This window comes from Patagioenas fasciata, chromosome 9 (assembly GCF_037038585.1).
Source record: "Patagioenas fasciata isolate bPatFas1 chromosome 9, bPatFas1.hap1, whole genome shotgun sequence".
Lineage (NCBI taxonomy): Eukaryota > Metazoa > Chordata > Aves > Columbiformes > Columbidae > Patagioenas > Patagioenas fasciata.
In genome coordinates this window covers 15,847,757-15,857,293 of record NC_092528.1, presented here as the reverse complement: position 1 = coordinate 15,857,293, position 9,537 = coordinate 15,847,757, and positions in this window count along the sequence as shown.

Below are 9,537 nucleotides of genomic sequence, written 5' to 3'. Positions count from 1 at the left end.
ATAGCAAACCACTTGGAGAACTGTAAATGTGTAATAAATAGAAACTCCAGCACAGACCCCTTTCATTTAAAATGCATTGGCATATTTGGGAAGGCATTTTCATTAATAGATTTAGCAAATTCTAGTTAGCCCCAAATAACTATCTAAAACCTCGTTATGTGTTTTTTTTATGGGCAAGAAACACAACTGAAGGAATGAGAGGGTACAGTCTTTATCTCAGTAATAAGGAATCGCTTGTTTAAATTAAATTAAATTTTGTGTCAGTGCTACATAAGTTGCTACTGGGAGGATTCTGCAATACTGAGCTATGGTGAAACTGGTTGGAATAAATATTCGCCTCTAAAAAATCCAAAAGGACGGGGTTTTGGTTTAAGTTACTTTGTTTCTTTGTGCTGTGTTTTTACCTGGTGATTCTGGTTAGAATTTCTTTGACTGTCCAATATGATAGCGTCATACAAACTTCTATATTTTTCTTCACATAACTCCATATGTTTTCTAAAAAGAGAAATCAAGCAATGGTAACTGCTGCAGCATTAAGGTGCTCTGTGCTAACAATAACACCAGAAATATTAAGACAAGAAATCTTTTCCTTGGTTAAAAAAATAGCCTTTAAAATTCTATTTTGCTGAATTACAGACATTCTCTTAGAAGAAAACATTCAGGGAAACCAGAAAACCACCAAATTTGTGTAGGTTTATTATTCATTAAACTTTGTCTCAAGCCCAAGTGTAGGACAGGAGATAAGCGTGCACACTAGTTCATTGTTCAGCCCGCTGTCACGAGTAACGTCCCTGAGTGCGTGTGACTCGTGTAGGTTGCTCCTGAGCGCGGCTCAGCCGCGCTGCTGTGCGCCCGCCCTTCGGCTCAGCAACGCTGCCCTGCCCCGGGGTCCTACTTAGTACCAAATCGCTATTCCCTTCTTCTTACTGTGTATCATTTAAAAGGCTCAAAAACCTAACACCACTGGGATTGTCCCCTTGCTGAAACCACCGTTCAAGGGTAACAAAACACAGCAAACCATTCCTATATATTTCACAGGATAAACAGTACTTCTGTCACAACGGCTAAAACAAGTCTGTCATACTGAAAAAACCAAGTTGCTGAAGGGCCTGCATTCCTGCCTGCAAGCTCTTACAGCTGCCACCCGCACAACAGATTGCAGGCTTGATCTCGTACACTGCGAGTATCCCTCAGCAGTCATGCAGAGAACTCACAGATCCACGAACCAGAACTGAAAACCATTGTCCCTGGCACGGCTGAGCAGGCAGTGACATAAAAACCTGCAACAATGAGATGACATCAAAAGGAAGAAGTGCTGGCAAGCAGAAGGGTTCATATTCTTCCAGCATAAGGCAGCAGACAGAGCTACAAAATCGCAACATTATCTAAGCACCATTGTTTTATGATACATGAAACCATGAGACCAATACTCCTTTGGTTCAAATGACCTGTGCTAACCCAGGTTTTCATCATTATGACATTAAAGTCCAGGTTATGCAGCAATGACAATACACGAATATTACATGTAATTAATCCATCAGCATTACATTATTTTTCAAATATTAAATAAAAATCCTGTTTAATAGCATAGTAGGTAAAAAGCAGCAGACTACATCTTTCCAGCAGCTGCTGGCATAAACAAGTTATTTCTTATAAATAAGCACCACAAAGACAGATTTCTTGGCACCCGTAGGAATTAAAAAACATTTCAAATGAGTAAACCACACAAATGATGGGAAAATGTCATAGCATTTACCTGCACAAAATTTAAGCCTCCGGCCTTCCAGAATGAAGTGAAACAGCACTCAGAGCTCTGTAACAGGACTAGGCTGAGGGCACGGACAAGAACAAGCTCCTGCAAGGTGAGGCTGGGTGTGAACTCACCACAGCCACCTCACACACTGCAGTTGCCCACGTTGCACCCTACAGAAAGCTGCTCTGGGATAAAGGTGAGGGTTGTTGGGTTTTTTTTGAGGGAAAAAAAAAGAAGTGGAACTTCCACTGTTGCTAGCATGCTTTAAGGCCACTCCTCAGTTAAGTATCAGAAAAAGAGGGGTTTGCATGTTCACGTATTTTGTTAACAGACAGTTCTTGTGCTTTAAATCTGCTGTCACAGAACAACTTATGACCAGGCCAGCCACATTATTCTCCTCTCCAAAAGCTGCATCCCTTTCTTTGGGATATACCATGTATTTGGTTCTCCATGCTTTGTTGGTGTTCAGCGGTACGTGCTCACCAGCTCAGTCTGCTCTTCACAGCGCCCGCTGCCCCAGAGCTCTGCAGGCCGACTGGGACCATGAACAGACACAGAGGCAGCACAGGCTGCTGCCCTGGGCAGGCAGGACATCTGCGCCACACTGCAAACACGCGGTGCCATGCAATCGCACCAGACACTCTCCTAGCACTTCCCAAGCTGGCTTTTCACGCTCATCTCCCAGAAAACACGGTCACATTTGGAGTTTTCACACCTGCCTTATCACTTACTTTGCACATATTCCCCCACGCCCACAGACAATGTGGTGGAAACACACCACCTGGAACCACAGGCTGACAGCCTTCTCCTCTTTACAGCTCTACCAGACGCACGCAGGCCCAGACCTGCTCAGCCCCTCCGGGTGACCGAGGTGGCTCGTTGTCCGGGCCCAGCTGCCCACCGCGGCCTGCCCGCAGTCCCCTTCCGCCCCTGACACCTGCGCTGCCACTCTGGAGAGCCCCTCGCACCCTCCACAACAGCCCACGGCCACTGCACCAGAGCTGCCCCAAGCACAGACCTGCGCTGGAGCTCCTGCCCGGCCCAGCAGCCGGGGCACCCAAGGGTGGGTTTAATGTGCGTTTTTTTCTACCTTTTTTGGAGTCCGAGGCAATTTCTATTAAAGTCAAGACAAAGGAGCAGTGGAGGAGGCTGCAGCACCGTCTCTTGTCTCTCCAAGTGTGGCGAGGCTGCCTGGGGGGAGCACCAGTGCAGCCACAGCTGAGCACAGTTGTGACTGAGTTTTGCAGTAACGAGGCTTACTTGCATAGAACCCTCCTTATATGGGATTTAAAGAAACTCAGAACCAGACAGCAAAAAAAAGCTAAATCAACCTTTTTACAAACATTCTAGATTTTTAAAGAATTTGGAATTGGCAAAGCTTGACTGGAAACACCTCGTCACCTCACTGAATGCCTTAAAACCCATTTCACAGCAGCCTGCAACAGCAGAGCCTCCTCACACAAAGGTCAGGTGTATCTTTCACCAGGTGATTTCAGCTGGCACTGATGGGGGGAAGAGTCAATTTTTATTACAAAATAACAAAAAGTGGTCAAAATCCAGGGTTTCCAATAGATGCTTTAACCTATTCTCCTTAGAAAGCCTTCCACAGCAGCGCCTGAGACTGGTCCCTGCATGGACTCCCTGACTGCATTTATGAAATCCAGGGCCTCTCACCATGAGGAAGAAAGATTGTTACTTCAAAATTCAGAGTAATACAGAATAATTGCGACAGAATACATGAATATGAGATGTGTGAAATCTACATGGTATTAATTGGGTAAAAAATAAGTGATTCAGCTAGACACCTAGATCTAATAGGCAGTGAATCTCATAAAGTGAAAAACCTTAACTGTTTTAAATACACTGTAGAGTCAAAAAATACAAGCAGCTCTGGACAATCTGCAGACAAAAACTTCAAGACGGGAAAAGATCCAGTGCTTGCAAAACAGCCTTTGAGGGAGACCTCTTTTTTTTTTTTAATTATAATCATCTTAACACTAAGATAACATTTCACATTACCATAACAAAGTAATTAAATATTATTACTAGTAAATTAACAAAATTGTAGAAGAAGCTGCTACACCTGTCTCTAACAAGATAACTCTGTATGAGATGTAGATGAGTACCGCTGCTGGCAGTCAGGCTAGCCCTTCTGATGCAAGCCCCTGGAAAGCCCAGGATTTTCATTGTTATTATTTTGGAACCTTCTCACCTTTGATATTTTCTCATCATCTCATCAGCATGACTAAAGGCAAGTTGGAAACATTCTAGGCGTACAAACTTTATTCATGTTGTGCCAAGATCATACCTACAGTTTTCTGACGTCAGGCAATATATAGTAAGACTATTAAATTAAGATTGAATGAGATAGATCTATCCTGTCTCGGGCCATCGCCCAATAACTGAGTCAACTATATCAGAGCATTTATCAGATCAGTATCTGTTGGTCTTTGAGCAGCAAATGACTGGCAGAAGCTCTTCTCCCCGCAGACATCTGATCAGGTTTGTACCTTAAAACTGAGGACCCTTCCAGCCCATGTAACTGTGTGATTGTGTGTGTTCATAAATAATTGCAGAGTCCAAAGAATCCTTGCCAGACTCAGACATAGGTCTCATTAATTCATTCATAGAGGAGTACCCCTATTTCAAACCTTTGGAAAAATTTATGCATCAAATGGTATATTTTAGGATTAATAAACCATTCACAGTTAAAGCAAATATACTGAACTAAAAGAATTACAGACAAATATGCCCACTCTGATTGCTAATGGATATAATACCACAAACTGGGAGTTTTTTCTTGTTTCTATTCAACTAGTTAAATATGTGTTAGAAAAAAATATTAAAATATCAGTTGTAATAAGAAAAACAACAACAAAACAAACCACAAAACCAGAAGACTGCCCTCACCAGCGGTCAGACTCTTAAAACATACAAAACCTGAAGGTAAGTAGCCCATGCTACTTCTGGTGAAGAGGTACAAGGGCATGGAAACAGAATGGGCCAAGAGACATGGCTAACCAAGGGAGTCCAGCTTCATGGGTACAGGACAGACACACACCACAAAAAGAATACACACTGATAAGCTTTTGAAGGTGATACTATCTATTTCCAGAATTATTCTTTTTCCTTCTCAAAGTTTTTGTAACTCTATAAAGAAGGTAAAATACTAAATAAATTGGATACCTAGGCATGTGTTTGCATTCTGCGCTGAAGCAATGAAACAGTGCTTCAAAAAAGGGCAAACACAAGCACTGTGCTCTGCTCAGTGCTCCACAGGGCACATCAGTGTTTGACAGAAGAGCAATGGCTGCTCCCACGTGCACGAACTGCAGAGACTTCTGCACTTGTCTCCACAAACTCCCATTGCTCATTATTAATCACCATCAGCTTTTCAGTCAGCAGAGGAGTTATTGTATGTTCTTAACTTTGCATGATTTTCACTGTATGTTTGTTCTTAGGAGGAGCTTGATAAGCAGGAAAATACAGAATAAGTCTTCTGTGATCCATAACGAGTTAAGGAGCTTTGTGCCTGAGCTCCCTGCAGACACAAACAATGTGAAACCTCTGACAAGCGCAGGCAGGCAACCCCGGCTCAGCAGACAGCAGGAACATGAACTCAAGGGGCAAAGACATCTCACGATTCCAACAGCCATTCATGTCCTAGGGAGATTTCAGAGAGCTCTCTTGTCGTGTTTTAAGTCATGGCTGCATTTCTGTTTGTCAGAGTGCATTTGCTAGTTGCACGGCTGAGGTTCTATATGCAAGTCAGCCTACAGCAGTTTCCAGTAATGGCATCTTATGCAATTTTTGACCTACTTTAACGCATTGGGGCACTTGGAAACAGGAGATCCACTGCAGCAGCTTTCTGCTTGACTGTGTTACACTGCAGCAGGAAGCAAGTGTTTAGACAAATACATTGATCCACTAAAACACAGGTGACAAAGAAAAACAGACTTTAATTTTCAACCTATGTGTCAAACCATTAGCAGCATCCAGATCCATCACCATACCCTTTAGCTGGGGAGCTAAACACAACTACTGAAGGCAAGATAGCAAATAGAAGTATTCCCACTATTCATGAGAACTAATCTTTGAACAGGAGGGGAAGTAGCAAGAAAAAACTGGGATGATTATCCCTTCATTTTAGTTCACCCACATGAGAAACAGGACTCTGATATAGTGATTTTAAAAGTTACAAGACACATTCCACAGTGTGTACATTTCAAATTTGTAATCCGGCTAAGGTGTCAACCACAGTTATTTGAGCGTGCCCACAGATGCTTGTCACCACAAACTAAGTTTAAGATCTACAGAGCGCCTTTTTTCAGAACAATCCTGGAAAGGTTTTGGTGGTTTTTTTGTCCTCCCCTTGTGCTGCTATTTAGACATTAGGAAAGTTTTAAGCATGGCCAAAGAAATACAGTACACACCATCATCTGACTTGTATACCAGTATATGTGGTTTGTGTGTCCCTGGTCAAAACAACTATTCTGATCTAGAGGTTTTATCACCTCCTCTGTCGTCTTTGGTCATTCTATATCCCACACTAATGGAATAGTGCTCTCTCAGGTTAAAAATCTATAGAGACTTAGATATGATTTTGACATTAAAATCTCATGTACTTGATACCATACAATCTTGATAACTGATGACTAATTTAACCATATAGCACTTTTCCCATGAAGACAAAATAATTAAGTCCTTGTTTCTTTAATACATAGTTATCACTCCTTCCCTGCCATTCCAGTATAATTTGTACCTTACTACTACAGTGCCCCTAATGATATTTCTTCTATTAATACTATTTTTCTGAAATGCCTTGGCTTTAAGTGAGGATGTTAGTACTACAAGAAACCCTTAAAACTACAGGCATTTTGGCATACCAATTTGGGGTCAATTACTTCTGTGTCACATTAAAGGGTTTTTTAGGTAATGAAGGTTGTTCTTCACTGTGTTCTGGTTTTGTATGCTTTAAGATAACCAATAAATTAAGAAGTGTTTCAGACTTCACCTGTAGGTTAATGCATCACCTTGAACCTCAGGGCAAACCCTTCTATGCTTATGAGCTTCACACTCTTCTTTCATTTGAAAATTGTTTAAGTGATAGAAGTCTATATCTGTTCTGGCTGGAATTTACACTGTGAAAATATATTCTTTTTGTCTTATAAGCTGTCTGAGGTTTTCCCAATTTTTTTTCTATATCATTTTCTAAACCACATGGTACATTACACAAAAAGGCTACTAAAGAGCCTAATATTTGATCATATAGTTCTTCAAAAAAAAACCAAAACAAAACACCACCAGGTTATATTTTACCTTTTAAACTTTTCTCCTATCCATAATGCTGTTGGTTTGTATATAATTCACTTTAGACCTTCCCAACAGTCTCTTAACAGCTTCAAGAAGCTTCCTTATACCCAACAGGGAAGTTACTACCCAACCCACAGAAGCATTACAAACCTTCCCTGTCCCCGCCCAGTCTACATTACATACTCCCTCCTTTTGTTAAGAGCTATTGTGTTACCTTTGGGAAAAAGGTCTCCTCAATCCACAAGCATACAGAGCTACCAATTTAGACTGAGGGAACTACCTATAGGAACATTTCCCCTCTTTCAAAACTTACATTCTTCTGCCACACAACCTCCTTTCTCTTCCACAGCACAAGGGTCAAAAGTCTAAAGATGAGACCATGCTACGATGAACCTGCAAGTCTTGTCAACGCGACCACACTCCTCCAATTCAGTATCAGGAGACAGTACTTGCTCTCGGCATGCAACATGTACATCAATGCACCATCCACTGAAAGGATGTATATATAAAAATTAAGTGAAGTAACCAAGATGCTCCAAACACCTGGAGAAACTTACCTGAATTCAGCTTTACTTTTTCAGAGATAGATTTTTTTTCTCTTCTTTTTTTACAAAGTCAAGAACCCCATTCAGATCAACAATTTCATTTCACTTCCTTCAGCAGCTATCTTCTCTGTACTTTATGGGCTCATTAGGCTGGGCTTTAGTCACCTGAAATGCTGAGGGTGGGGGACCAGGGGAACAGTCTCAGAAAGCTCCTAACTTTACACCTGTGACTGTAGTTGGCTTTAACTGAATAGCTCAATGCATTATTGAACAGTTTGCTTAGAGGACAAAATAATAAGCTGCTACTATACCTACTACCTCAGAAGAAGGCAGAGCCACCTGTGCAACTTTTCTTAAGGTTACAAATCGTTGTCTACTCTGTGGATTTGTTTTAAACAAACATTTAAACCAATCGGGCTGAAATTTACTACCACTTGTAAGTAATGTTTAAATTAAGCAATTTCTAAACCCAAACACATTTCGAGAGAAACTTAGAGAATTACAGATTCTTTACTAATTCTAGGCTAACCTCTCCCTAAAAGCCAAAAGGAACAAAAAGAAGTTAGGAGTTAACCAAAAACCATTCCTTACGCTAAAACTCACCCAAGCTCTGATGCATTATGCTGCTTCTCATTCACAAGAACACTTAAAAAGTTCGGACAACTTTGTACTAAGTAACAGCCATTAAAGTATTTGAAGTGTTCAGTAAATGCACCTCTCCCATTTGTAATTAGGAGTGAAGTGGCAGTTTCTGAAGTTAGAATCTACAGCCACAGCAGGTTTAAGAGATACCTTCTTAGGGACAATAAACCCTGGAGGAGTTACCACTGTAGGGGCTCTCTTGTGTCAGAAAAATAGAAGTAGCATTAATATGCTCACAAGTCACAAAATATTTAGGCACTTGAAGGACACATTTTTAGTTCATACAACTGTAAAGCCAATTCAAAAGATTACAATCCTCTCTAACACATAATACACACACCTAAATATACTTTCTAAAATTAACCATGGGATTACATTTTTTGTTTCAAATACTTTGATACCTATCAGCCCTTTTAAGGAATTGTTGCCAAACGCAGATTAAACTCTTAGCAATTCCCTTCAGTTAATGCAAAATCAAAATGAGGCGCTGCTTCCACAGCTACCTGCAATACTCACTGTTCAGAGTCGCATCACATAAAAAGATTTAAGTGTATGCTAGTGAACATAACTTTGAAATTCCCATTATTTGCTTCTTCAGTTGCTTGCCTGAGACAAAAAAAGTTTTACTTTTAGTCACGAATTATTAGAGCTGCTTGATCCAAACAAACTATGCAGTGATATGCAAGCTTCTGATCACTCTACCGTTGCACTGATTTTGCATTAAGAATCACAGTCACCAAACTAACAGACTTCAAATCACAATAACCTGTATCTTCAGCTTAGCTTTCCTCTGATTTTCTTCCCTCCCATTTAGACAGGAAGAAAAATTGTAGAAAGTATCCTATAGAGGAACTCTGTACTAACAAAACAATGACAGTTACTGCATATATTTTAACTGAAGGGCAACTGAACTACTGTAAAATCAAGTCTCTACAATGGGATCTTTGTCTAAAGCAACACTCACTTCATAGTCAGGTAAGCTCTTAGGTAAAAGAGGAGTCACATTTTTTGGTGTGTAGCCCAACACCTGTAACCAAACAGCCATCAGGATACAGACCCATCATGTGAAACAGCTGAGGTTAAAAGTTACTTCAACTATTTATCCCCCCAGCATAGCTAATACAAGTAAAGCTTCCAATAAAGAGCGATATTCTTCAAAAGAAACAGGTAGAAAGCACAGTGGCCTCAGTGCACTTCCAAGTTTGCAACAACCAGTAGCAAAGGGAGACTAGAGTTCTACCAGTTGTAGGTGCAGTTTCTTCTACTCTCAACAGGTACACAGCT